The following is a 27,139-nucleotide window of genomic DNA, read 5'->3' as shown; positions in this document are numbered from 1 at the left end:
TTTTTTTTTTTTTTTGAGGAGTTAAAATGTATCATTGTCTACTTAAGCATTTCTGATGGCCTTATCACTGTAATTTCTATGCAGTGACACTTTTTTGGAGCTCATTAAAAGGGATGAAATTCTTCTCCCCATTTTAGCCCACGCCTCAAGCCGTGTAAAGCAGAGCCAGCTGTCTCTGCAGATGCTCAGCCACCCATCGCACTGGAACACCCACCAGCACAGCAGAGACACACCAAACTTTGGGGTAAATTCAATCTAGCCATCTACCACCTCATCTACTGGACGAATGCTGCATATGGAAGAATAGTAGGAGAAGATGCTGTGGGAAGAACTCGGAGCAAAAAGTTTGGCAGCTCACTTCTAGACTAATACAACCCCACAGCAGAAAATCCCTCCCCACGCCTACCCTGTCCTCCTCTGTTCAGACTCACTTTACAAGACCCGGACATGTGTTTGTGCAGCTCTCTTCCCACCTCGCTTGCACAGGCACTGGTCTTTCACTTGGCAGGAAAGACAGTAATCAGCATAAAAATGCACTCCATATTCATACATCTTGCTCCATAAATACTTAGGAGTGAATTCCTCCTCCACTTTCCAGACCCCCAAAAGAGAATTGCAACTGCTCTAACGATAACGCAGGTCAGGTTTTGTCACTTTGCAATCTCTGAAGACTACGCAGCTCCAGCTGGTTAAAAGTCAATACATGAAATGACACAGCAGTACATGGCATGACAACAGAATCCAATTTAACACAATGTAACATATCAGAAATGTAATTTTTCCCCTTTTCAGATTGGCTGTCTGATGGCATTTCGAGTATCAAATAGCCAACAAAAATGTTTTTAGATCGGGGAGCTGTTCCATTAGCATTGTCTGCAGCACTTTGGTATCCGCTCACCGCAGCGTTCTTGTTACTGACGACACAAAGCATATGTGCATGAGTACGCAGCTAGCAGCGGTTTCAATTTCCAAAAGAGAAAAGCAGCTTTTTTCCAAACTTTTGCCCTTTTTCATTGCAGCACATAAAGTAAATCTGGTTACTATTTTACTTATATGGTTTAAATATATTTGACTTGAACACACTGTTCATATTCTCAGCTAATAAACTCATTTAAATCCTAGTGTGTGCCGTCCGGAGCACACACATTTAAGGAAGCCATTGATTAACAAGATAACATGAATAAACCACATTTCTCAGTTATTTAAATGTCTTCCTACAACTATTGAACATCCATCATGTGGAAAAATACAGATTTACATGGAACGGCAGACTCAGAAAAATAGGTTATCCTTGATTATCACTAAAACAATACAGTAAAATGAGTAAAGCGCTATAAAAAAAAAATCCATGAGACCACTGTGCCAAAAAGGCTTTTGCTTGTATGCTAAATATGCCAAATCCACAGATCAAATAAGGACAAGAAGGACTGAATTTCCAGATAACCTCCAGAAGCACATCCATAGCAATCTGCACACCCTGACACACCAGCACGGCCAGGTCGTTGCAGCCTTCTCCTCAGCTCTGCCCTCACTGACTCAAATGGGGTATTTAGTGAACGAAAAATTTAGAGAAAGGCTTCTGTGTGTTTTATTTGAAGAATTTGGAGTATTTCCTGCAGTACTGCATACAAAATCAGAAAGGTACACTGACTGGCATAGCACTTCAAACAAGGCGTTAGGAAGCAGAGGAGATGGGGCTCAACACGCCACCCCAGTGACGTACTGGACCGTGCATAGTGGTCTCTATCCGTGCGTATTGGTCTCAGCCACAGGACTGCCCTGGACGTGCACCAATGTACATCTATGTCCACCAGTGTGAAGAAGAGGAAAATCTAACTGATATCCTTAGCCCTCCACAGCCACGAAAAGATGGACATATATTTCTTAGACCAGAACAATGCTATTTCTTCTCCTGCTCCAAAAATGCACTTTATTAAAAACTTATTAGGCCCAATTCATTTATATTTACCTAATTCTCTCACAAAGACATTAATCTTTGCACAGTTCCTCCAAGCATTTACCAGATGAATATTTGAAACAAGAGATGTCTTGTGACCATAAATGTCATGCTTATTTGTGTTGTATAACTAATTAATATCTCCGACTTCCTGCATGTATCTGGATAATGGTACTGTAAATATAAATGAAAAATAAGTAATAATTTATGAAAACCGATTTGCATTTTCAAATATAAAATGTGCAAAATCCAACTAATTAGCAAGAGTGAAGGCCACGGTGTTTCTATAGCAACTATAAAAATGCTTTAAAAATGTTTTATATCAGGCTCATTAATGTTTGTGCTCCTCACTCGTTCTGTGGGTATTCCCTCAGACAGATTCTACTTCGCTGCTATGTTCTGATCAGGGAGCACCATTTAATACGTTTGGCAAAGCTCTGATACTACTTATTTATGCTGACATTTCTGTCACGTTCTTAACAAAATATTTGGTGTGCAGTACAGGAAGCATATTATAATGAGAATGGGATCCACTGGCGCAGGGGAAACAGCCCAGAAAACTGAGAAACAACCCCTGAACTCGTCTTCTTTTTCCCTTCTTCAAATACACCTTTTTAAATCTGACCTACCACACGTTACAGACAGCGAAGTTTCTCACAGCATCCCACTCTGGGCTGCTGCCAGCGCTACTCCTAGCTCAGCGCACAGCACCATCCAGCTTAAATGCTAGGCAATTTGGATTTCCCCTTCCCAAACCCTGCCTTGCAACTTTCTTACTTTGCAAATTGAAATTGAGAGTCTCATTTCCATCCACATTGTACGCGGCTCCCGGGCAGATTGGTTTTCCCCGGGGGAGCGCGGCCTGGAGGTGGCAAGGCCTACCGGCCATCCCCCCACAGCCTCGCTCGGCTGGGCCTCACCGGCTGCCACCGAAGGTGCAGAGGTGACAAATGTCCTCATAACGCCGGGAGAGGGGGGACAGCAGCGAGCCATTCTTCTGGGGTTTAATTACTGAAAATCATTTGAAACTGAGGAAAAGCCCATCACTTCCACGTGGGTTATCTGAATGCAAAATAAACTTGTGCTGAATGGCACGGAGAGAGGCCACCAAATAGCATTTATTTCCAAGCTGGCTTTAATCAAATGCTAATTCCCAGCCCCTCTGCTGAGTATTAGTAATATTTCTTGAAAAAAGTACACAGCATTAAGTCTAAATTATCACAAACAATTGAGATAGTCGTGAAGTACTGCAGTGTTGACAAAAAAGCACGCAGCGTGGCTGCTCGCAGTCGTGGGCATTAACTTGTAGTGCCACGTGTGTGATCCCTGTAATAATTTAATACCATCAGACTGCATCACAACTTTAAATGGCCTTAATGGACCCTATAGTGTTTTTCAATTATAGATACTGGGAGAAGTCTAGTCGGCTCCCATTACTGATGCTAATTGTAAAATACTTGTATTTTATACACTGAGGGCACTAAAATTAGTGGTTTTAGTTAACATCCAAAACAGCACATCCAGGGTACCAGAGTACCAGTGCATTTTATAGAGGCTTTTTTTTTTTTTTTTTTTTTTTTTACTTTGCTATCTCAATTGCAGCACCGGGCAGAATATTGCAATGCTGAAAGGCACCTGATCTGCATATCACGCTTGCAACAAAGCCCCATTTCTTCCCAACTTGTTAACACAAATCTCCTCAAAGGCTTTATTTTGATAGCTCCTGAGTGGTGTTGTCGTGCAGCTCAATTAGAGGCTGCAGAACCAGCACTGAAGCACATTTCAGCACCACCGCTCCCCTGCACCCACCGCTTCCCGTAGGATGAGCTCAAAGTGACCAGCTGCTTCCCCAAATTTGACACCAGGCACACAGAGCAAAGGCAGCCTGGGGGTACCGAGCTCCAGCAAGTCATCTCTGAGGATCAGCAGCTCTGCCTCCACACCGAAGCCACAGCCATACCCACCACCACGCCAAGCATCCTGCACGCAATAAAACTTGTGGGGAATCAGCTCAAGTGAAACTCTTTAAGATATATGATGAGGATTAGCCATAAAACACTAATTAAGGATGTGCTGAGGAATTAACAGGAACCTACCAGGCTCTGCGTTTTATTTCCCCATCCAGAAGTGTTGCTGCTCTCCATGTAATGAAAAGAGAAGTTGACCAAATGGATTTGTTGTTTTTTTTTTTTCCTCTTTTCTTTTCTTTTTTTTTAGTTTTATTATATTTTTTTCCTTAGCTTATTTTGTAAGGGCAGGTCATTAAAGAAGGAACACAGCCAGAAAAATCTCTTAGTGAAGGCTCATTACATTTTTCAAGCACAAATAAAGTGTCACTTTAAAAGGAAATCCAGTTACTCTGAAACATTTGTCGCTTTACTTCAGTGCGTGTGAAATGAATACAGGGCCGAATGCTGCCCTCGGCTTCTGTAATTTCCGAGCAGCTAGACGCTCAGAGACAGCGCTATGTAAAAATATGTACATTGTTTAATTTATTGCAGTACGTTACCATTTTTCTCATGAAAACAAACAAACAAAAAAATTCTAGCAGCTGGTTCCAATACCGCCCACTTTGTTTAAATTTATAGCGAAAACCAGCAGCATCATTAAAAACAAACATATTGCTCTTCTCCAAGCATCCTATAGGCACAGCTCACAGGGAGATGTGTAACTATTGTAAGAGGTCCAGGAGCAACTGGCCAGCTTGGAGCTTGGATCCGAACCTCAAGCTAGGTTTTCCAGGACAGAAATAACTTAAATTTTATTCATCAAAACAGTTTTCTGGAAAAGAATGTTTTGGACAGAAAAGAACATCTTGACAGAAAATTTTCCATTTGCTGAAATGTTCCAATTTTCAGCTGAAAACTAACAATGCCTCCTGTAATTGGGTTTGGGAAGCCCGTGCACTGAAGGGCTGCTCCCCACTGCCAGTCCCTGCCCCGCCGGCCCTCCTTCCCTGCGGGGAGGACGAGAGGACAGGAGGACGGATGGAGGGGGGGAGAGAAGGGAAGCAAATGAAAACAAACATATTTTTTGCTTTCAGTTCTCTCCTCCAAACTGATAAATGATGTGAACATTTTCCAACGCTGTTTCAGTCGAGCTATTAATCAGATGTCTTTGAATGAGATAGATCCTCAGGCTCCTTCATGGAGGAAATAAACACGGTCTTTTCCTCATTCTTTCCTCACTGAAACTCCCTTCCACCGAATCAGTCTCCATGGACAGGAACCCTGGCAAAAGCAAAGAGATGGCTCGCACAAAATTTTGGGGGAAGGGGGCAGAATCTTCCTGCAGCTGCAAAAATACCCATCGCTCTGCAGGGCCCTGCCTACATTACGGAGCCGCTCACACCAGATGCACCTAAGGGCTGTCTGCAGCCTCATGCTCCTAACAAACAGCATTTGAGATCAACCATCACCTGCCTGCTGGCCAACCCAGCAGCCAAAAAGCCAAAGCAGATTTCCTTCTTGTTTCCATTTTTTCTTATCGATTCTCAACCTGACACCTGACTGTCGGTAGTCTGCAAGCAACCATGAAAGGATTGACCAAGGGTTCTCCAGAAAACAAAAATAATTTGAATTCATGGGTATTCTGGCAAGGAAGTAGAATGGGGAAAAGCAAAAGGAAAGGCAAAAGTTTAAAGTTTAGTGCAGCTGGTACTTGGCTGTAAGTAAAAACATTTTGGCAACTATTGGTCCCTTGGACTAATATTTATTTCCAGACAAGACAGGTGGAGCTAGAACTGAAAAGGTTGAGCACCACTACTTAAAAAGGCAAAATAACATGCTCTCAAGCTCTTCAACATTGGCTAAAGCAACAAATCAATGAGCCTTCCCAACAGGAGTAACTCCCTGATTGCACTTGCAATGGAAAGGCAGATTGCCCTGAGAACAACTGTGAGACCCACCAGCAACCGCACCAAAGTCTCACTACCCACCGAGCACACAGAGGAAAGCTAAGCCTTTTTGCAGCTCTCACCTGCAAACATTTCCTTCAGCCTTAACTTTAGACAAGGGAATACTGATCTCTTGGAACAACTGAGCACACAGAAATGAAGCCTAAGGATGAAGGAGAGCCTGTATGTTAAGACTGGCAAAACTCAGTCCTGACTCATAAAACATGTAGAATCTTTCTAAGCAATAAAAAAAATAAATAAATAAAATAAAAAATTAAAAAAGCTTTAAATTTCCTTCCTTGACAGTGATCTAGCAATCTAGCAGGTCAAAATTAATATAAGAGTTAGAAACTACTAGAAATAATTTGTAATGTGAGCTTCAAGTTCTACCTTTTTCTTTTTTTCTTTCTTTTTTTTTTAAATTATAGGTACAAAGTACTTCAGAATTCAGGTACAAAAAAAGTACTAAAGCTCAAACCATCTCAAAGGACAATGTCAAAACATGGTTCATATCTAACTCCAGGTGCTTTGCTCCTGTTCCTGAAGTTCTCTTATTTAATTAATTAGTTCATGTATGCATTTATTCACTCATTTGCATCCCTTCATTTACATTTATAACATTTGGGGGATTCAGCTACAAAGCTGTTTTTTTTTTTCCAAATATATTTGGGAAAACGTGGAATTCAGTTGTGCTATGCAGCCAGCATCACACGCTGCATGAAGTTAGCCATATCACCAGTACAAATGACATAACTTCATATTATCCTGCTTCGCATTTCTGCAGCTGCTTTGCTCCCAAGTTACGACATCAGTTTCCTCCTTGATATGCCATCCTTTATTTATTACAGCATATTTATCCATGTGTTTTTTTATTATTATTATTATTTTTTATTGTTGGCCTGGCTTTTACTTCTTCTTTAACCTTATTAACCCTTGCCAGTATTTGACAGCTTAACACCCTCCATTACTCCGCAACATTCGCTATAAGAACTGACATGGAACTAATAGCAGCCTTTTTATATCCAATCTACGAGGTCACATGAAACTGCCCTCGTCTGAACCCTGCAAGATTTCCTATAGGAGGTTGGTTCTTCTTTTCTGTGGATTTTCTACTTAATATGTCTTTACAGGTCTGTCTGAATGTAAAAATTGGAATCAGATTCCAGCTAACTTTCATTACTGACAATGTATACCTTAGAATAGGAGTTAGTTTTCCCTTTGCTGAAAGCTCCCGATAATGTGATTTGAACAACTTTGTGATATTCTTTTCAAGCATTATGTACCACTTTTTAAAAGCACACCCACAGATCTCCCACTTAAAGGGGGCTTTGATTTTCCCAGCAAAGTGGTCATACCCATCCCCTGAACCTCAGCTCTAAGTAGGAGATTAAAGCAGCAGCACGTAAGGTTGAGGTGTCTAGCTCAGTTGTTCAGCAGGTTGATTAAATGTAATGAATTTAGGTCTGGATCTTCAGGGGACACTCATCACACTGCACTGTGCAATGCCAAGCTGTTGTTTATCCTCATTACTAGGTCTGTTGGAGCTTTCCTCCAGCCTGCATAGTTGACTCTGCACTAAAATTCAGTGACGAGATTCTTCAGATCCAGAAGGATCTGTGCCATCAGCACACCAGTGCAAAACAGCTCAAGTACTGCATGGAGCAACAGCAGCCAAGAGAGGTAAAACGAACTTCTGGGGCACTATTGCTCAGAAGAGATGCAATGAGAACACTGCTTATTTCTCTAGTTTTCTTCCTAATGGGACCTAAACAGCAGGAAATGGGGCTTTTTTTCTTTTCTTTTCTTTTTTTTTTTTCATGCATTTATCCTTTGCCATCATTAATACAATTAACTGTTGCTAAAATGAAAAGAAAAGAAAAGCATGATGAGATCTATCTACATAGCTGAGCAAAGAAATACGTGGAGGACAAAATGAAATTTGGGAGACTAGGTTTTAACAGCCTTTCTTGCAGATGTAATACCTGCCTAGACCAGTCTCCAATTATCTATATTAAAAATAAAAAAAAATAAAAAATCCTTCTGTGCAAATTCATCACCCTTATTATTGCTATTCTAAGTGCAGCAAAGACCCTGGGAACTAAATTCTTCACTTGAAACTTCTTTGGGGAATGGTTCTTAGTTCAGAAGTCCACCGTTTCCCCACCCAATTTCAATTTAATAGCATATAGAGTGATAAAGTGGGAAGAGACAGACATCTGGTAGAGCTAACTAGTCATTTGCTGGTTCTGTGAAAGTTTGTGCTTCCCAGTCAGTGTCACATATGAGAAATACAGATGGTCCCAAGACAGAAAAAAAGAAGTGTTGAAACATATACAAATGTTATGAGGACTTCAAGTGCAAAATGTTAACCAGCTGTGAATGTGACATCTCTAGTTTTACTAAATCTACTGAGATACATCATTACTGCACATGAAATCTATATATTTTCTGTACTGATGGCAATTTCCCCGTTTTCCATTTGTTTCTCGTTTGGAGCCAAAACCATCCAGATGAGAATATTAAAAAGATAAGAGTCCCAAAAGAAAAAGCAAAGCGCTCTCCATTTCGACGTGCTGTTTGTAACTGCCCCAACCATTTCCTGTGATACAAGCTATTTACTGGGGGGAGGACAGAAGTCACAAACATCTAGAGTTAAAAATATTACATAAATGTTTAAAAAAAAAAACAAAAGGTTACTAATTCACACAAAGTCCTAAAGATTTAGAGTCATCCATTCTATATACAGTTCAGTAATGCATGGAATGCAATAAGACATTTAAACCACAACACAGCAGTGATCTTGCCCTGTTGCTGGCAGTATCAGTTGTTTCCCACACAAGGGCCTAAATCTGACCCTTTTATGAAAGTTTTACATTTGTAAAAATAGAACAGTTGGGAAATCTTGGGCACTTCTAGTTAAATTGCAAACAAAATAACCCTCTCTCTGCTGCTGCTTAAGCTCTGGATAATCATCGCATATCAAGACAATTACTTTTTCCCCTCATATGAGCTGTTTTGACAGAGCTTTTCAAATGTTATGTACAATGCAACCTAAAAGGAAAAGAAAATGTATGCTTCAGGATGCATTAAGGTGTACGAGGAGGAGGAGAGGCAGGGAAGCAGATGGCGTTCCCCTCTCCTCTCCTTGGATAAAGCACGAAATTGCAACGCCTGACTTGGGCATCTCACACCAGTGCGTGGCATCGCGACTGACACAGGGCAAAGAAATCACCCGTGAAACAACAGACAGATGCATTGTGACCTGTGTGGGGGAAAAGCGGCTGTCGCAAGGCGCTGGCTGCATCCCCTGCATGCGTGGTGTGTTCCACACCTCGCCCCATCCCATCCAGGGCCTCCTGGGAGAGGGGAGATGGAAAGGATCTCGTGTCTGGCGGCGGCGCGGGCAGGAGCTCTCGGCAGGAAGGTAGGAGGGCTGCTCTCAGCCCTGCTCCTCTCCTGCTTGGCTGGAAGGAACCGCTCCCTCCCCAGCAGCGGGTGGCACTGAGCAGGGAGCCGCTTTGGGTTTTTTTCACTGGTTTGTTTGTTTGGTTTTGCTAGGGGTGGAGCAGCGCTAGAAGAAAGTCAGATTCCCTGTGCCCCTTCCTAAAATGTAACTGGGAGCAGGGATCAGCCTCTCTCACCCTGAACTGCCGGGAGGCTTTTCTTTTCTATTTTTGTTTTTCCTTTTTATTTTTTTCCACAGAGGGCAGAGAATAAAAAATAATAATAAAAAAATACTAATAATAAAAAGAGGGAGAGAGAGAAAAGAGAGAGAAAGAGAAAGAAAGTCCCATTTTTAATTGAACTGGTAAAATATTATGCTTTTGGTGGAGTTTTACACCCACTGTGGACCAGCCTCGGTGACTGCAGACCACAGAGCCCTGATCCAGGACCAGGACATTGTGGCTTTGATGCAAGGGACAAGGAGAGTTCCCAGATGGAACAAGGCTGGGGCTTCAACTGTGATGCAAACCCCATTTCTGCAGGGAACGGAGCTGCCGGCTTGGGATCCTCTCATTAATGGATTGTTTGCCTGTTCTTATGGACTTTATTATGACATTAGCTTGCCTTAAAATGTTATTTGTATAATTAGCTTTCCAAATGAGACCGTTCAGCTAACATATTTCTTTCAACACCCACAGCAAAATTATCCTGAAATGACGACATAAACTTTTTAAGATCATTTTCCTAGTGGTTTGTGCATCTGAGCCAGGAAGTTTTTACCTGAACAAACGGATGGTAGCACAGGAAGAGGTGAATTTGCCTTTTCCTATCAGTCACAGAAAGATGCATTTCTTAATCCTTCTTTGTCATGTGGTAGGGCAGCATCCAACCGACACCAGTTAACAGCAGGAAAACACACTGGGACATCCCTTGAAGGAATAAACCCCTTTAAAGCAAACTGGGTGCATAAACACATCTGTGTGTGCATGAAGTTTAGCCAAAGGCCAACTCTGTGCAGGTTATTTCTGCACCTAATGACAAGAATAAATGCCTGCCAGGGTGCTGCCACCTCTTGCAGCCACTTGGGAAGCTCCACCAGCTGCCAAATCCCTCTGCAAACTTCACCCACGGGCTCAGCTCCCACCAGGAGCTTCTAGCTGGGCTTAACTCGGGGAATGACCCCACTGAACCGAGCAGACCAGGAGGAGGATGGCAGCCTGGGCTGCCGCTGAGCCATCACAGGCACCCACTGAGGTGGGCTCCACTCCCCGAGACCAAGGCAGAGCTCAGAGCCAGACAGAGCCGCTTCCCGGCAGCATGCAGGCACTCCAGCAGGCGCGTTACGCTCTGGAGGTTGGGATGGAAGCCAGCTTGGCCCTCCCTGTGTGCCCGGGCTCCCCCACCGCCCCCCGCAGCATCCATTACCCCAGGGACAGGCTGGGATGCACTTCAAGCTCCCCAAGACGAGCTGGGGTCTGCACCGTGCTCGGTGCTGCTGCCACCATTCGCTCAGGGCTCAGGAAGCTGGCCACCTGGGTAAACGTTAGAGGATCTTGTACATATTATATCCCCATTATTTTCTGACAGACTTTTCCTTCCATTATGTGATACAGGAAAAGAGGTTTAGTATTATAACACCGAGAACACGGGTTACAAGCTCCTGCTAACTACAAGCCCAGATCCTGGATACAGACACACATAGCTATCAACAAAACAAGGTAGCACTGAGATCACATTAGGTTTTTCCTTTACATTTCATTAAAAAGAAAAAAAAAAAAAAAAAAAAAAAAAAAAAAGGAAAAGAAAAACACCAAAAAAAAAAAAAGCTTCACATAGCTTCCTCCTCTTGACCTAACACAAATTCCATCAAACTTCAAAAACAATACTTTGAGATGCTGGAGGATGCAGGCCGGAAACTGAGGAAAGACTTTACACAAAGTTAGGAAATCTTTTTTGGAGGGAATACTTCAAGCTACTGAACAATTTTATCTGGATGACTAGATCTCATGGTAAATGAGTATATAATTAAATTTAAGAGCTGCACTATTGTCTTTGAGGTATATCAGCTCATCAACAAAAGAAGGGCTGTTTAGCTATGCTAAAAGCAATATGTAAATACCTTCCTCTGATAAATAATTGATTATTGCCTTAATGTTTGACAAAGCCATAAAATGCCCTGCAGATTATGTCCAAAACATTTTAAGGTGATGCGAAATCATTTTTATTGTAATGACAGTGAGCTGTCCATGGTTGACTGGTTTAAATTTTATCTTTTCATGTTAGGAAAGGTTTCTGTTTTCTTTGAGAATTTAATTATCAGAGGGTGTTTAATATGATGGGAAGATTTATGGCCTTCAGGAGCTATCCAAAAATAGTGCTATAAAAATGGACTGAGATCCCATCACAAGCAATGAAGCTGTTACACAGACTTGATGTTTGCAGGGAAAACTTTGCGTATGAATGTATTTCACCATTGTGCATAAAAGTTCTGCTTGGAGGATTTTGAATTTTGACCCTGAGAGCTGACCCAAACTATGGGGTGAGAACTAAAAAAAAATAAAAAGAGAGAGAGAGAAAGCAAAAAAAGGCTCCACAAAAGAAAAACAAGTTATGCTAGTACGGATATGTTAGTGTTTATTTTGGAAAATGCTCCTCACCATCAATAAATATTTCTTTTAACTTGTTGCCATTAAGATGCAGCGGGGATGAAGTTTTCCAGGAGGAGATAAAAAGAACAACAAAGATACTCTCCTATTGTGTAATAATCAGTTCACATTTCAATGAATAAGTAATATTTCTCACAAGCCAAAGTTAGATAGTGGATTTATTTAACCTCTGAGGGTCAGGTAATAAATACTAAGTGAATTATTCAGACCAATGGCTAATCAATACAATTCAGTGATATATTTTTTGTGTTTCATAAAAGGTTGTACACTAAAGGCAGTGAGCAATTATGGAAATTGGGCCCGAGCGGCACTCAATTCTTCTCTTACTTGAAACCCCAGCACCACTACCTTGACAGCAAATCGATTAGTGTGCTAGTGAAGCAGCTCAGCAACCTCTGACCCCGTCCAGCTCTGTCCAACAGCCTGGAGAGTATTTTATATTTATTTTATTGAATTAACCCCCTCTTGCCTGCACGGTGTTTTACACATACGGTTATGCCACAGGAGGAAAACGACAGGCGTCTCTCATTTAAATGCTTCTCTGTAGGCTGGAGCAAGGCAAACCAAACAGACGCCTTTGTTCCAGCTTCAAAAAGGCAGATTTTGCCACAGCACAGGGTTTTCAAGTCCATCCCAAAACTAACATAATTAACAGGATGCAAAGAAGTGTAGCGCTGACATTCAATCGCTCCCATTCATGCCAGCCCTTGTGCACAGCTACCAACTTCATAAAATGCTGGAGTCACTGTTTTGCCCCCAAAATAAAAGCTCCTCAATAAAAGTCAGTTAATATTGCTATAGGTATAATATCCTGTTTTACACAGTGTAAGGGAGAACACTAGAGATTAACGGCATTTTCCATCAGGAAATTAAAACTAACATAAAGCCACATAAAGCACTTTTTTTGGACATTTAACTCTCTAGGCACTGCGCCTGCATCCTTTGCCCACCTAAACCCCGTCTGGTCCCAGTGGGAATTCGCAGATATGCAAGGCAGTGCAAGAGAAAGCAATTTTATGTCCAAGATCTGCAGGCTTTCATTTGGAAAGCACTGTGCAGGGTGTTTGCCTGCGCCATGTACCAGAAGCCCCTGCCCAGCCATGGCCACCAAGGTGTCATCTCCGTGTAGCTTTCTGCCTAGACTTCCAGCTAGAAATGGGAGCACTGAGAGCAGCCCTGCAAAGAAAAGCATCTTCCTTGCCCAGAAAGCCTCTGCTTAAATGCCATCTGCCTCACATCCCCTTCTTATATATGACCAACTGAAAATGATGTACCATCTCCTTTTCCAAAAAAAAGTAACAAAAACACACAGAAAATGTGCTGAAACTAAGTGCCATCCTACCCAGCCTCAAGTACACGAATAAGAACCTGACTTTTTGTGTCCTTAGCTGGAAACAGGAGTGCTGCAGCCCTCAAAAGGGCTCTGGACAAGACATCCATCCAAAGTACAAGTCTGTTTACCTTCTCAACAATATCCATAGGAATAAGCTGGAGTTGCAGCTATTCAAATACACTCCATATCACAACAGAACAAAAAATCCCCTGATTCTAGGGAATTTATTCACAATGTACACTGATATAGCTGAGAGAAGGCTCAGATCCCCAAACCCTTAAATCAGGTTTCATTAGTGCTCCGATAACAAAAAGATCTAAACCACAGGTAAATGCTCCAGGACTTGCCAGTATTACATCCCATCTGTATTATGAACTCTAAGCTAAAACATATAATAGCAAGCTGTATGCTAATAATAGAACAAGAGATTTCAGGGGCAGAAATCAAACCCCCAAAAAAACAGTGAAGACATGATGCTGATCTTCCTTGAGGTTCCTAAGAGGAACCAGATAAGATTTCAAATGCAGCCACCCTGTGCCACTCCAAACACTAATAATCAAAGCAAAAATGGCATTTAGTAAGAGTCCAGAAGCTCGTGTGCTCTGTCTCCAGGTCAGATTCTGACACTTCAAGGCTGAATAAAGACTTTGTGCATAGCAAGATGCATCACTTTCAATAAGACCATTCACAGAAGAAGGTACCACTCAAAGTTCACCACATCTGACTGTGAGCAGATATCCAGCATCATCTCGAGCAGTGTATTTTATAAAACCCATATATGCTTTTGTATAACACTGCATTGAGTTCTGAATTATTCTTTTCGTCTCTTTTGCTCTCAGAATCCATACAAAAGTGATTACTTCAGTCATTTTTCAATATTACTTTCATTCCTGGAAAATGCATTTTCAGAAGTTATTTATTTTTCACAGCATGTCATGTTGTTATATTATACTAGTTAAAATAAAACCACTGTAGACTTCGGCATGCATTTATGTTTCTCTTTCAATGGTGTGATGTAGGATTTTCAGTTTTTATGCTGAATGTATTCTACATATTACATTATCAATCCTTTATCTTAGGTTCGGCGTAGATTTAAAAAACAAGCTGTTAAATCAAGTTACTAAAGTAATTGAGCTATAAAACTGCCTTCTTATTTATAATCACCATTTCCCTCCGAAAAGGAGTTTTTAAAGATCAGCTGTGGTTTCTGTTATGCAATTTTTTACACAACTTTATGCCACTGCTTCCACTTAAAACCTAATTAAAATGCTGAAGCAGATGTATGGCTTCTACGCAGGCAGTGGACGGGCTCTATCAGCACACCAGGGGCTGTGGCCTGGGGTCCCTGCCCTAGATCCTCACCCCGGGCTGCCAGCCGTGATGCTCCACCACAGTTCCCAAACCCGAGTGCCTCTGTCCCCCACCAGCCTGACCACAACGAGAAGCTGTGCTGGGACCTTTTCAGCTGTATCCACCTCTGTCCACCAAGCCCAGCACCCCCACAGCCAGGTGTATGTCTGAGTGGGAAAACGTCTGAAATTTATTTGGAGACCAGGTTTTTGCTTGCCACAGCTGACAGGCAACAGTAACCACCCAGCCCCTTCTGGCTGGTGACTTCTTTATAACCATCTCCATCAAACATCATGAAAATGACTGTCCAGCTGTTTGCCACCCCCTCCCACCCCAAAAATAAAATAAAATAAAATCCTAAAGTCCTCTGGCTCTGTGGAGTGCTACCTAAGCAAAGCCCCAGCACTGAGTTTCCAGGGGGGCACAGCCAGAGCTGGGGGACGCCTTCCCCCATGCGAGTGTCGCCGCCTGTAAAACCAGAACTGGGTGAAAATCCCACGCCCTCGGGGCCGGGATTGCTTCAGGAGCAAGATGCTCGATTTTCTTCAGGACACTTGATCCCCTAGAAAATCCTGCTTTCATTCCAGCAGGGCTGAATTAGAGGAAGGGGGGAAAAAAATAAAAAGGAAAAGCTTAAATATTTAATAAACAGTTCCACAAAAACTCTGAGTGCAGCTCTGAAATTACTATCTGCTCTACACCCACAGAGGTGGCCAGGAAAATGGCTGAGGTCCAGATTACAGGGGACTTTTTTTCTGAAATAGCGCTGGCAGAGGCCTATCAGGAAATCTTTCAGAATTGCTTTAATCTTTCATTTTAGTTTGGTCTCTGGCCACACAAGTGTGTCCAGCCCTCAGAGACCCTGGAGGTCACTATCTGCGAGTGTTTAAAAACAGGAAAGCCATTACAGAAAAATCAGAAGAGCAAGGAAAAAAAAAAAAAAAAGTACTCGCTGTAAATATGTACATTTTTAATATAACACAATGGTGGCTACATTTTTCGTTCTGCTATTGCTTTTAACTAAAAAGGAAGAGAACCTGGAATGTTATAAACACCTCTGAGTTCTTAACTCTATGCCAAAGAATTTATCCATTAAACGCAACATGAACTATAAATCTGAATTTCAGATCCTTCTCACAGCATATGAATCTATTCTCCCCTTTGATATGCATGTGAAGTTCTCATTGACACTAATGGGAGTTACACGTGCTTATTACAGGATAACTAGACCTCTCAGTGTGAATATATACCTCTAGACAGACAGCTCTGCTCAAGTTTAAAAAAAGAAAAAAAGAAAAAGAAAAAAAAAAAAAAAAAAAAAGAGGAGAAGAAGATACCAGTGGGGGGAAAATCCATTACGGGTGTTTTGAAAACAAAAGTACCACTCTCTGCATTTTTGATCAGCAGGCAGCTTTGAGAAGACAGACATCTACAGAAACACACGTAGGTATGCGGTTGCATACACGTACCTCGTCCTCCCAGCACGCGGGGATGCGTTTGGAGACGTTCACAAACACGCATGAAGCCGCGAGGAAGGGAGAAAGGCTTCGCTCTGACCTGGAAAGACTCCCACTCACTGCCTGTCCCAACCCTCTCAAACCAGCCCAGCCCCATGATTTTGGCCAAACCAGCCCATTGCCACCAGTGGAGGGGTGGCACGGGGCTGTGGGAGGGCTGCGAGCCCCGGGTCTCGCCTACGGGGTGGGCATAACGTGGCCACCGCACCGGCTGCTGATGGGGCAGGGAGCACTGCTGTCCGCAGTTATGTCTTTTATGGGAACGCTTCCTTAGATGTGTATTTATTTTTTAGCTTGCTGGCTAGAGGTGCTCCCAGGGACAGCAAATTGAGAGGGAGAGTCATGTTAAATTCATAAACACATGCTGTAGAAAGTAAGCGAGCGTAGAAGGATAACATACGAGTGCACACACACCATGCCCGTGTTTTATAGCACAAACGGGTGTGTGTATCTACACACGTCTGTCCCTGAAACACGTGTGCAATAAACTTTAACAGTAATAGAATATTGGCACTTAATGTCAAATTTATAGATTGACCTACCAGACCGGATATACTCAGTATTTTATTTTTTTATCAGGCCCCCTTACTGGAAATATTAGTAAAGGGTCAATTCCCTTCCGTGCCCCATGTGACACTTTTGAATAACTGTGCTATGCACAACGCCTTAGGAAGACTTATAGGACTGTCACAATATTTAACTACTCATTTTTGCTTGCATGATTGTGGTTGATATGACCACAGAATACTGATCTATCCAAAAGAGAAAAATTATAGAGTGGAACAGTGGGATTTATGAATGAGATATCTTTGGCTGCAAAGCATTCCCATTTATAGCACTCAGCCACCACAAAACTGCTGTGTAATTGGAAGAGAAATTTTTCCCATGTACTGAAGCTACAGTCAAACTGCCAAACAATAAGAGACAGCCTCGTCTGAATTGCAGGAGTCACATACCTGATTTTTCTCCCACTCATTTAGAACCAGACCTTATTTCCCATCTCCTCCCCTCTTATGCTATGACTGGGGCTAGGAAGGCTGCATTTTGCGAGTGCCAGAGCCGAAAGCTGATTCCATTTAAGCATCTTCTCAGAGTAAATGTGTGGACAAATCAGTAGGACTAGTCAGAGCTGCCAATTTTAACTTCCTGAGTATCTGCATGTGAAAACTGTTATTTTCCCAAGGAGGCACATGGGCTATTGTTATGATTATTTATTTCTGCTGTAACAGGCCAAGGAAGCCACCACGAGGGCCCTGTAATGTGAGAGGACACACACGGCAACGCTGCCCCAGGGCACTCGGGAGGCGGAGGGACGCCCCCCAGGACAGATGGACGCTCCCAGGACAGACTGACGCTCACCCACCCACTGCCTTCACACGAAGGAGCCGGCTGAGTCCTGCCGTGCTCTTGTAGCTTGCTGCTAGCCCAAGGCTACTGCTTGGCAGCCCACCGGGGTATACCACGCTGGCTGGTGATGTGGCCCCAGAGCCTGGACGGACACACGGAGACACACACGTGAGCTGCTTTGCCACCTCCCCATGGTGCCACCTCTGTCCTTCCCATCTCTGCAGCCCAGCCAGGCTCTGCAGGGTCACCGCAAGGTCCCTGCCGGCACCCACAACAGCCACCTGACAGCATCAGGGCCATGTCTGTTTTCAGGAAAGGCAAGATCTCGGGCAGCCCTCTCTATGAACGGGGTGGAAGGCAGCACAGAGTGAAATCTCATCACGAGCTCCTGCCGGGAAGCACGTGGAAAGCGCTGCGGAGCAGCCCCGCAGCCATACACCCCCATCGGAAAGCAGAAGTCAGGAAGCAGGTTTACTTGCACCGTTACGGCGTGATTGCTGCTGGAAACACCTTCCTGTCGAGGTCCCTGCGACCGCATCCCTAACCACACACGCTGCTCCACATGGCCATCAGATCACAGCGCCGCGGGAGGCAGCGTGGCTGAGGCACCGCTCCCCAGCAAGTGACACAAATGCTCAATTAAGTGACGGCAGTGCTGGTGGGGAGCAAACACCTCCCCAGAGAGGTCCGGGTTGGGTCCCTCCAGCACGAGGGGCTTTACGCTGCACCCCTGGGTGAAGGGGATGCTGGTGGCCGCTTCTGCTCTCCAACCAGCTCCTTCAGGGGGCTTGGTGGCTTTGGGAGCCAATTTGCAAAATACGGACCGTGGGAATTAAATCTCTCCGGAGCTGAGGACCCCTCACAAAGCTCAGGGCTGGGCACCCAAATAAATCAAGCACCCCGATCTCAAGCTGCTCTGCAAATGCGGGACAATGCTGTCTGCGGATGAGCAATGAGAAGGCTCAGGACAGTTCTCCCTGCCTGTCGATATGTCGTCTCTGTTCACGTTTTCTCTTTTCACCTCATCCACAAAGAAAATCAAAATACCAGAGAACAAATGTAACATAACTTTAAGTTTTAAAGGGTTTCATAGTTTGTCAAGAGTTCTCCATTTCAAATCCCCTTTTCAAAGCCATTTCAAATTCCCTTTTAACAACGGGATTTCATCTATTTTTGCATTTGAACTGTGGTGATTAACAACAAGCAGCAGAAAATTAATATGTTAAATTCAAAGCCACAAAAACATAGATAATCTCATTGCCTGGTGAGAATCCCAGGAATTTCTGAGTTTCCAGGAACAAAAGCTGCAGTTCACTCAGACTTAGGTCTTAGCGGAATTAAAGTTGCTCACCAGTAAGCACTGACTGTGGGTATTTTTACTAACCTACAATGCAGAACTTGGCTAATAGTTAAATAAATAAATAAACCTTATTTATATTAAACAAATAAAAAAAAAAAAATAGAGAGAGGTCACATGTCACAGGAAGCAATGAATGCTTTGGATTCAGAACCACATCTGAAAACCTCTTCAAGGTCCCCAGAGAGACTCACAGGACGCTTTTCTGAGTCCCTTCCGCCGGCCAGTCAAATTATAAATGCAAACAGTGACTTCGGCTTTTCTGCTAAATCGTGCTGCTTCTATCGCCCTGTCCTTCTGGTCTGTGCACCTTCTGCTTGGCTGCCTGGTGTGCAGACACCTCAGAGACCCTCCCTTTGCTGTGCTTCTCCATTTGCCTTGCACATCGACACCCTCGTGGGCAAAGGGCACAAGGTATTTCTTTCTCCTGCTCAGTGGCACATGCTCATACTGCAGGAGAGCTCCAAGGCCTGACCAAGATCCTCTTGATGTAATGAGAGGATTTTCCTCCATGATGAGCATACCTGCTCGATGGAAATACAGAACATGGGCAAGGTGGAGGGACAAGGACCTGAAGGAGCTCAGATGCTGACAGAAGTTATCCCAACTATTTAGCTGGGGGAGGAAAAAAATACAAGTAACAAGTTTCTGGAATTCCCTTCTCTGAAAACTCCCTTTCCTTTGGGTCTCTACCACAGTGCCCCATGGGTCCGGAAGTTTTATAGGGGCAAAAGGTAGAGAGGGGGCCCCAGTTCCACTTCTCATAGCAATGAGCGCAGGGCACTTTCCTGCTTTGGGTGGAGAGACGAGCTGGGGCTCACCACTGACAGGAGCAGGGAATTCCTTAGTCCCTAGGCAGGAGGAGCATGTGAAGCACGTCAGGGGCAGGAGTGTCCCTCGCACATGCTACGCCCAAACACAAATCCAGAAACACAAAAACTCAATCAGCCTGTGGATAATTAATATTATTGCTGGAGCAGCCTCATAGCTCCTGCTTTGAGCTCAGCCCTGCCATCCATAGCAGCCAGGCACAAAGCTGACAGCCAAAGCAATAACATTCACCAATTTCCATACGTATTCCTTGAATGCCCTATTGATGTCCCTGTGAGAAAGGACTCAGTAAAACACTGCAAATTAATGACATAAGAAACAAAATACATTCTACATCGCATGGTTTAAACAAAAAATAGCCTCAGACAGGGAGACACGAAGCAACAATATAAAGGCAGAATGAAACATTTTGATCTGCTGAATGCCTTTATAAATATTTGAGTATCATTTATTTATGTTTTCCTTCTTTTCATTGTAAAGCAAGGTTTTCTGACAAAAGCCCTCGTTTGGAGAACACTGTGCTTTATTATTTAACTTCCTAAAAGCAACATCAAAGGCTTGAGTTTAAAGCTTTAAAACAAATGAACTATTTGCAATATTTTAAAGATTTAGAGATGAGAAGAGCCGGAGTTCTCCACTGCTCAGATCTAAAGGCCTCTGCTGTCTGTGCTGGATGGGAAGACACAACAGCCCTGCCAAATGCTGGGGAACAAAATCCCTGAGATCCTTTCGCAAGCACCAGCTGTAGCACGTGCCTGGAGCTGCCAAGATGCTTCAAGTGCAGCCGTTCTCCTTCAGACCATGGCACTTCACCACTCTGCTGTGATCATCCCACTCTCCTCTTCCAGCCTTCCCACCATCGCTGATGGGAACCACGTGCGGGTACTGGGAGTCACCTGAGCCACCGGCAGCGGTCACCAGCAAAGCTGCTCCACATCCCTTGCCCTGCTCACACCCGGATCGCTTCCTGTCCTGGCACTGCTGTCCTTCAGACTGAACCGTCCTGCCAGAAGAAAACTAGCCCACGCCAGGTCTGGCACCTGTACGCATCACAGGAACAGGTGGGCATTACTGGCATTCACACAACAGGTAACACAACAAATTGCTCCTGGTTTTCAAGGCGTCGAGGCAAAGTCTGGAAGCTCTGCTTGAGGAGCCTCAGATGCCACCCTGATGGAGCCAGTCCATAAGACAAAGGTTAAAAGGGGAAATAAAATAAAATAAAATAAAATAAAATAAAATAAAAATGTTGTGCCTCTAACATTCAACCAGCCCAAGAAACCTTTCTCCATGAGAGCCCTGATAGCCTCAGGGGGACGGCACCCAGGAGACGGAGCCATGCTGGAGCCCAGAGCTTTCATCCCCTCACACCTACCCCAGCTCCATCCATTTGAGACCATTTCTCCAGCATCTGGACCTAGCATCACTCGTCAGAGCTCATAGCTAATAAAATGGCAAGAAACAGAATTTGTTCTTTGGTAGCACTTTGGACCACAGCTACAGCAAGCGTAAATTCGCATAGCTCCACCAGTTTCAGTTTTATATATAATATGAAAAAAAAAAAAATCATTATGTTATGCTGTTTTTCAGAAAATCCCCAAATTAATTTATTCTGGGAAAGAAATCTCTTTAAGAGAATATTAATTTCTAAATCTATGCCAAGACTATCTCCTTACTGATTTGCACTGAGACAACTTACTTTAGGTTCTACAAAATTAATCCCCCCCTCAAACACAGTTATGGATATATTAAATTCCACCTAAACTGGCTGAAATTATGCAGGCACCTTTAAAAAAAAAAAAAAAAAAAAAAAAAAAAGTTTGTGTTTTAAAGCAGAATGGACTCAGCCATCCATTAAATATGACAAGGTCTGCATTTTATTTAGACATTGCCATTAATAATGAAATGATGTATGATTTCCATTCCTGCAGTTCTTCCTTCCCTACACAATCAATTATGCATTTAAGAAAATATTTACTTGATATAGAACTATTCTAATTAAGCATTACTGGTATACTAATGTGAGTTTGAGCAAATCAAGAGATGATCTCCAAGACGCACGAAAGAATAAGATACTCCAAAGAAGCATTAATTCCTGTCTGGCAGGAAGAAGAAATCCTTACAAGTTGGAGCCACACAAGGTTCAGTGCAACGCTGCAGATACAACTATCTTCTGATGTAAGGAGGCAAATCCTGCTCGCGAGAGGCTCCTTGGGGATACTCACATTGCTAAAGCAAATAGAATTTGACCCAAGAAAAATCCCACGTGAAACTACGTTGATATGCATGCTGACAAGGAGAGGAAAGCTCTTTCCAAAGCCTCAGATATTTCCAGGTTGCTCCAGGGTGAAGAAAGAGATCCCAAAAGCCAATTTGAGAGCAGTGAGATCATTGCTAGTGTGGGGCTGTGAGCTGCAGCTTGGGGCTGCCTTTCACCCCCAGGGTGGCTGTCAGGGACACCTCTCAAATTCCCCTCCCAAATACAAAAGTAACCGCCTGATTCCTGGTTCGTTGATGCACTGGGGTCTTATTGTTGGTGAGGAAAACACCAAGGGCAGCCCAGCAGCACAGGTGGCCCAACTGTGCCCCAAATTCCTAGCATGAGCAGCAAGCCCACGGCATTCCCAGCTCCAGTCTGTTCCCCAGGGTTCACAGGAGGCCCCAGAAAGCAGAGCTCAAATCACAGCGGATTTGGGAAAACCTCTCTACTCCAGCACCCTGCCCAGCCATAAACCTGTGGGGCCTAATCCAGGATCACCAAGGTGGCTGCGGAGGTAAGAGGAGAAATGGAGAGAAAGTGGCTGGGGGCCAGAAAGCGGCAGCCGAGGAGATAGCAATTAGGATGCAGGAGCAGCCAGAGATATGGCATCACTGGAGATTTACTGTGCGTACACACCTCCCTCTCTGCTCCCAATGTACTCGCTCTTTCTTGCTGTCCATATACATCCAGTAAATCTTCAGTGACTCCTTATCTCCCAGTCGGCTTCTCGATCCTAATTGCTATCTATCTCTGTCTGTCTGCCTGCTGCTGCCAGGGCTCCCACCCCCAGCAGCCTCCCGGGCTCTGCCTCCCCTCCTCTTCCTCCGCCTGCACGTGGCACTCGGCCGGGCAACGCCTTGCCGAGCCCCGGTGTTCTGGGACGCCAGGCGTGGGTCATGACACAAAACTCCCCCAAAAGCATCCACCCAAGCCACCTCCTCCTCTGGAGGAAGCTTTCCTGAAGCCAACACAGAAGGTAGAGCCTCAGCCACAATTCCCCCTTCTCAGCTCAACACTATGCCCCAAGGAAACGCAGGGAAACGCTCTGCTCTGAGCAGCATGACGACACCTGACCTGGTCAAAATGGGGCTCCTGGGGCCGTAGCATGGGGGTATGAGGCTGTGTGGAGGAGACAAGGCTCTGCTGCTGCCTGGTCTCTCCCCATGACGTCCCAGTGCCACCCCAGCAAGCTGTCCTTGTCCCCTGACCCCGCTCTGCCAGGTGAGGAGTGCCTTCCGCGAGGCTCAGCACGCTGCTCGCTGTATTTCATTTTTATTTACTACTATTCTTCACTACCATTTATTTATTCAATCCTATTTTTATTTCACTTTGAACATGGCCAGCTGTGTCATCTTGGTTTTGCTGAAAATGTAAACAAAAAGCTGCATTCAAATGCAGCCTTTCATTGCCTGAATACGTTTCCCATCCAACACAGTTCCAGTGCTCCCACCCTGAAATTAAAACTTTTTTAAAAAAAGGCAACATCATCACTGTACATTCCCCCCTGACGTTTTCTTTATGCACGCTATTTATTCTTTTTGAAAAACAAACATATCAAGAGTTTTAATAGCTCAGTTTGCTCTCCGCAAAGCAGGAGAAAAGAAATAAATGTAAATAAAGCTAATTTTATATTCCATACGGTAACAAACCTGAATGCCTCTGCTTTTCCCTAGCAAAATATCATGCCTGGTTTTACAGTCTGTGACACATAATTGGTCAACATTTTTTTTTTTTAAGTACTGACTTCAGTTTTTGTCTGGTGAAATGTAACTTTAGCGATCTCTAACCCTGAGGCTTTTTGGTTTGGCTTAACAGTAATTATATGGATGTTGAGAAAGGGAAAAAGTGTTATACGTTCCTTACACTTAGCATTTTTCCATGCTTCTCAGCTTCTAACAGAGCAGGAGTATTTTCTCTTTTGCAGAGATGATGATCCAAGAGGAAGATACAGAACATACTGTGCAGAAGAAAACACCCCTGAAGAATGCCATAAACCTCAGTGCCAAAGCAGCACTTTTAATTCTGTCTTTGGCTTTTAGCAAGGGAACAATTAGAGAAAGGGAGAGGGTGAGAGGAGAGAAGAGAGAAGACAAGGAAAAAAGAAATGAGAAATGAGAGAGAAAGAAAAGAGAAAATGAAAGAAGAGAGGGCGAGAAAGAAGAGAGGAAGAAAGAAAAGAGAGAAAGAAGGTACTGGAAGAGGTCGTGATGCACAAGTGCCCCCGGCGCTGCTGGTTGCGACGCTGCCCACGCGGTCGCTGCCTCCCCGAGCCACGCGCCGGCAGCGAGCGCATCTCCAGCTGCAGGCAGGGCCGGCTCTCCCCACACGCACGGCTTCTGTTTCTGCTTTCGCTGGCGACAATCTGGAGCCAGCGCTTTTCCGTTCAGGAGGAGCTCTGCTACGTGTCGCTAACAACACCACCCCCAGCGCCTGCCCCTCGCCCCGTGCCCCGCTGCCCGCGGTAAGCACAGCCCCACGGCCGGGATTTATAGCGAGGAGACAGCGATCTGAGCCTTAATTCATGGCTACCTACAATGCCACTACTGAGAAGAGGGGGGGGGGGGGGGGGGCAACACAGCAGCGTGTTCCCAGGGCTGCTGCCCTTCTCCTAAAATCCTCACCCGCTCCCTCCGCGTCGCGCACCGATGGCTTTGCGCACACAGCGGGAACATAAAATGAAGCGCGCTCCCAAATTAGCTCTGCCATAAATCTTTTAGGCGCTTAAATAAATAAATAAATAAATACCATCTCTCCCTTTTGCCCTCTGTTGTTTTGTTTTGTTTTTCTTTCTAACTTGCAGCTCCTCACCAGCTTTGAGCCGTTGGACTTTCCCGACAGTGGTACTATGAGACCTGTTGATTTTTTTATTTATATTTTTGATTTTTCTCAGCAGCAACATGCTGCTTTCAAACTTTTCACAGGGCTTTGGGTTTGTTTGTTTCCCCGCTTTCAAATGACATTATGATTTTAATCAAAACAGACTGGTTTTTGGAGAAGGCCAGCACGGGCTGGGGCTGGGAGGCAGATTGCTCGGGCGGTTTATAGCAGTTCAGAAGGAGGTTTTGTAAACACACGCAGCTCAGAGGTAGAAAAGCAAATACAGTGGGTGAAATCTTGGCCTCCACCAAAGGCAATGGCACAGCTCAGCGAAGCCACTAGTTTCACATCCACACAGAACTTTTCCTCCAGCAAATGCAAAGCTGACAGAGACGCGGGTAACAGAAAGCAGCTCCAAATCGGTATTATTGTTGTCTAAACAGCTTGATGCTGTCAGGGGCTGGGGAGAGCAGCAGAAACCTAAGCATCAAGTGCGTACAGGGAGCAAACACCCTAAAGGGCTTTCTGGCTAATGGAGAGCTGCTGCTGCTGCCATCTGCCCCAGGCAAGGGGCAGCACCATGGCCCCCGACCTCAGGCATAGCCCCTGGTGCCAGCCAGGCATCCTGTAGGGCTCCTGCACACCGAAACCTCAGAGGGGCTGAACACAAGGGTTTAGTGTCCCGTTATCCCAGGCAGTTCACTTGTGAAGCCTGGGGGAAAAAAAAATAGGGGAGAACTCAGTGAGTGGTGGGAGGCTGCAGGACTGGGGAAATAAGCCAGAAAAGTTCATCCAGAGTCAGTGTTAGCCAAATGAGGGCACCCAAATGTGTCGGAGCTCCTCAGGCTTTTCCTTCAGGCACTGAAAGCCTGCTGGCCATAGCCCACAGGACATTACAGGAGCAGAGACCCAAGGCATGGCCGTGCTGCAGGCGGGTGCTCGCCCGGCGCAGCTGCAGAGCCCTGGGGTGCTGCTCGTGCAGGTGCGAGGCCCGGAGCAGCTGCAGCAAGGAGCTGCCGTGCCCTGCAGAGAGACGCCTGAGAGACAGAGATAAGGTCCTCCCAGGAGGAAGGAGGGCACTTTCTTTTTAAAAAGTAGACTTTAAAGTCCCTCTGCCTGGGATAAGCCTGTCCCGTTTATTTTCCATGCCACGTAAGTGCATTAAAACACACTAAAGAACTGATGCTGTTGTAAAATGGGCCAAACCATGAACCCCAAGAGACCTCAGCACATGAACAACTCACCGAGCTGTGAAGGGCTCCCAGGGCAGCCCCCAAGCCTACATCGGGCCCAGGGTGAGGAGGAAGGTGAGGCCAGAACTACCAAGAAGTGCGTGGTGGATCCTGCCAGTGCTTCCATGATGCAGGGCAGGAACAGGGAGCTCCAGCCCTCACATCGCTGCTCTCTCAACTCTTTCTGTTGGCCCTTACGGGCTGAACGAGCTGAGCCTGGAGCCTTTCACCACACACACAGCTGCTCAGAGCCCAGGTGTGGGTGCCCACCCCTGGGTGATGCTGGCAGGGGGGGCCTCAGAGCCAGGGAGATCCTCCCAGACAGGGGCAGCCACAGCACAACAGTTTTTGGCATCAGCACCATACCCCATCTACTTTTGTCCCCTCCTTACTACAGCATGGGAGCATCAGATTAAAAAAAAAAAAAAAAAAAAAAATCAAAGGGAAAACATTAATAAATAATAATCAAGATCATCTGCAGTTTTAATGATAAGCTATTTAATGAATTATAAAGTACCTATAACTCAAAGTATGAGACTGTACATTGTCAAAACTGGCATTAAAGTGTATGGAGATAATTAAGCAATAATGACCTCCACAGAGGGCTTTTCCTGGGAATTAATGACCAGTCGGGAGGAGCTGATGGCTGAAGGCACAAGCAAGGGCCATTAACCCCAGCTGGTCATTAATACTCAGGAAATGCCCCACACTAAGGTTGTTATTGTGAGTATATGATAAAATAAAGGGGGAGCAATTATAAATCCCTGAATTTGGGGGCTGCTCAGAGAGGTGATGGTTTGGGGTACTCAGCTTCATGCCCGCTGGGTCAGCCACCCCTGGTGCCCCCACACCAGCAGCACTTAGGGGTGCACCTCCCAAACCAGCCCACTCTGGACCCCCTGGGACCAGCACTGGGGGACTCCACCAGCACAAACAGAGCCTGCAAGGCATCTTTGTGACCAGAGTAAAGGCAAAACATCCCAAGGGCAAGGCAAAAACAGAGGTTTTGTTTCAAATCCTATTTTGGATTTGCAATCCTCACGCTATAGCAGCAACAGAGCCGGAGTCTCGGGCTCTCCATTGAGCAACACCAGCCAGCTTTTAGGGGTGTCACAACCAACCCCAGCCCCTGC

At 44.7% G+C, this 27,139-nt stretch overlaps 1 protein-coding gene and 1 long non-coding RNA gene across 10 annotated transcripts in view; both read right to left on the bottom strand.

Annotated features, from left to right (window-relative positions):
• On the bottom strand, nucleotides 1-26,212 carry LOC118173956. Its single transcript, XR_004754471.1, has 2 exons — nucleotides 26,019-26,212; nucleotides 1-5,187 (listed from the first exon to the last, which is right to left on the bottom strand). It is a non-coding gene; the product is annotated as an uncharacterized LOC118173956 (long non-coding RNA).
• Nucleotides 1-27,139, bottom strand: part of EBF1 (EBF transcription factor 1) — a 273,556-nt gene that overhangs the window by 213,201 nt on the left and 33,216 nt on the right. The window lies entirely within an intron of this gene.

The sequence above is a fragment of the Oxyura jamaicensis genome, chromosome 13 (genome assembly GCF_011077185.1).
Source record: "Oxyura jamaicensis isolate SHBP4307 breed ruddy duck chromosome 13, BPBGC_Ojam_1.0, whole genome shotgun sequence".
NCBI classification, from domain to species: Eukaryota; Metazoa; Chordata; class Aves; order Anseriformes; family Anatidae; genus Oxyura; species Oxyura jamaicensis.
The sequence above is the reverse complement of the archived record's forward strand: the minus strand, read 5'-3'. Positions and strand labels throughout refer to the sequence as shown.